Source organism: Macrobrachium nipponense, chromosome 1 (genome assembly GCF_015104395.2).
Source record: "Macrobrachium nipponense isolate FS-2020 chromosome 1, ASM1510439v2, whole genome shotgun sequence".
Classification (NCBI taxonomy): Eukaryota; Metazoa; Arthropoda; class Malacostraca; order Decapoda; family Palaemonidae; genus Macrobrachium; species Macrobrachium nipponense.
In genome coordinates, this window is record NC_087200.1 from 3,605,624 (window position 1) to 3,607,823 (window position 2,200).

The following is a 2,200-nucleotide window of genomic DNA, read 5'->3' on the forward strand; positions in this document are numbered from 1 at the left end:
TGCTGCAAGCGTAGACTTTTGATGAACAGATACAACAAGAGAATTCACGGCGACTTGCAAGGGATCTCGAAATAAAATTTGAAATAAACGGAATACCCACAATTTAATAAATCTCAAAGAGGCGTATTGAAGCCATAAGTGCTCTTGATTGCTGAGCGGTACAAAATGAATGGAGGATACTCCTCAGAAAGTGCCATTATTACATTCTCATGAGATCATTAACATGTATAGGAGTAGTATTATTGGTGCTGGCGGTAGTGATGGTGAAAAAGCACTTCCCTCAGTTTTTCATGATAGTGAACAGCACAAAACTACTTCAGAATTAATAATAATAATAATAATAATAATAATAATAATAATAATAATAATAATAATAATAATAATAATAATAATAATAAACCAAAAAAGTCACCCATTTTGACAAGCTAAGATATATTTGAATCATTTCTATGGTATTCTGAATTACAGAAACTACAAATGCACGAGTTGTAGACTAATTCACATTTTTTTTTCTGCAACCCACACAATACAAGCAAAAACTGATTGTCTCGTGATTAACCCACTGTCAACGGAACTACGATTCGTTTCTAACACTTCGCTTTCTTGCAAGGGACTCCCCTAGACTTCGCTTACATATGAAGGGCTCCTAGGCACGTCACTTTCAAATGAGGGAGTCCTTTCCTACACTTCACTCTGAGATGAGGTGTTCCACCCCGACACATCATTTCATCCGCGGGACTTGGTTAATATACCCAGCTTTCAAGAGGAGCTCCTGACATACGTACACTTCACTTTCGTGTGAGAGGTTTGTTCGATGCCCTTCCTTTTCAAATGAAGGGTCCCTTCCATGTATACTTCACCTACATATTTGAGATTCCTTTCGTGTGCTTTTATTTCCATATGAATTACAACTCCATACATATATCCATATCCTCATCTTCCTGAGAAGGATACGAAGGGTCCCTCCAATGAGCCTCACTCTCCAATATGGAGGAATTCGTTCACACTTCAGTTGCTTAAGCAGGCAAGAGGAACGCTTTCCATACACTTCACTCTGTGAGATCCATTCCTACATATCATGTTTAAATGGTACAAGATCGATTTTTATGCATTTCACTTTCTCATCATGATTCCTTCTGCTTACTTCTTCCAAATGACAAAGTAATTTTTCCAAACGAGTCATAGGATTAGCACAGGCGTACGAAATGAAAAATCACCACACAATTTCCATCAGAGAGAGAGAGAGAGAGAGAGAGAGAGAGAGAGAGAGAGAGAGAGAGAGAGAGAGAGAGAGAGAGAGAGAGAGAGAGAGTACATATAAAAATATCAGTAGTTAGTGTCCAAAGGAACCTTAATAAATTCGGTAAATTCCATAAAGGCTACCATAAGCTCTCGAAATTCTCGAGAGTTTTATAAGAACTGAAATAAATGTCCTTTTTCGTATTTCCTTTTGGGGACTGAACTACGGAAAAGACCCATAAATCATAGTGTTCAGGGAAAACTATCTGACAGGAGGAAACTTTTTCATTCCACATCTCAAGAAATTGTCCCATTTGTGGAATAAAAAGCCAGCTATATATTTCAGGGTTCTAAAATTCTCATGCTTTCTACTTGACCCCATTTGTTTACTAGGCGCAACCAAACCCAAATGGAAGACAGAGAGAGAGAGAGAGAGAGAGAGAGAGAGAGAGAGAGAGAGAGAGAGAGAGAGAGAGAGAGAGAGAGATTTAGTTTGAACTCCAGAAGCGGTTGCCATTGTTGTTGTGATGAAGTTTTTTAATTACGGTTTAAGCATGAAAAGTAGCTGCAATGCATTAGGGATGTGAGCAAGGAAGAGGGTTCGAAATGCGGTGACGACGAAAGGGGAGTGAGATCCCAGGCGAAGAGAGTGGACAGGAACTTGTGGCTGCACTGAAGAGACAAATTAGCTACATTAGCAGGCGATGATAGCATCATTGGTTGCTCGCAGCATTTAAATGTGCTGATGGCATAGCATGGACTGCATTCACCCATCCGGTAGGGATACTTACACAAGATTAAGCGCTGAATTCATCCCTTGGTGGTCAGGTATGCCTACGCAAGGGAAAAACTGTTGGCTACAGGCAGCAGCCTTCATTGCACAGTGTTAATTATACTTATTGTAACTTGGTCTGAGGTGTCAACATGAACTTGATCAATGAATGCAGAAACTTATTATGCA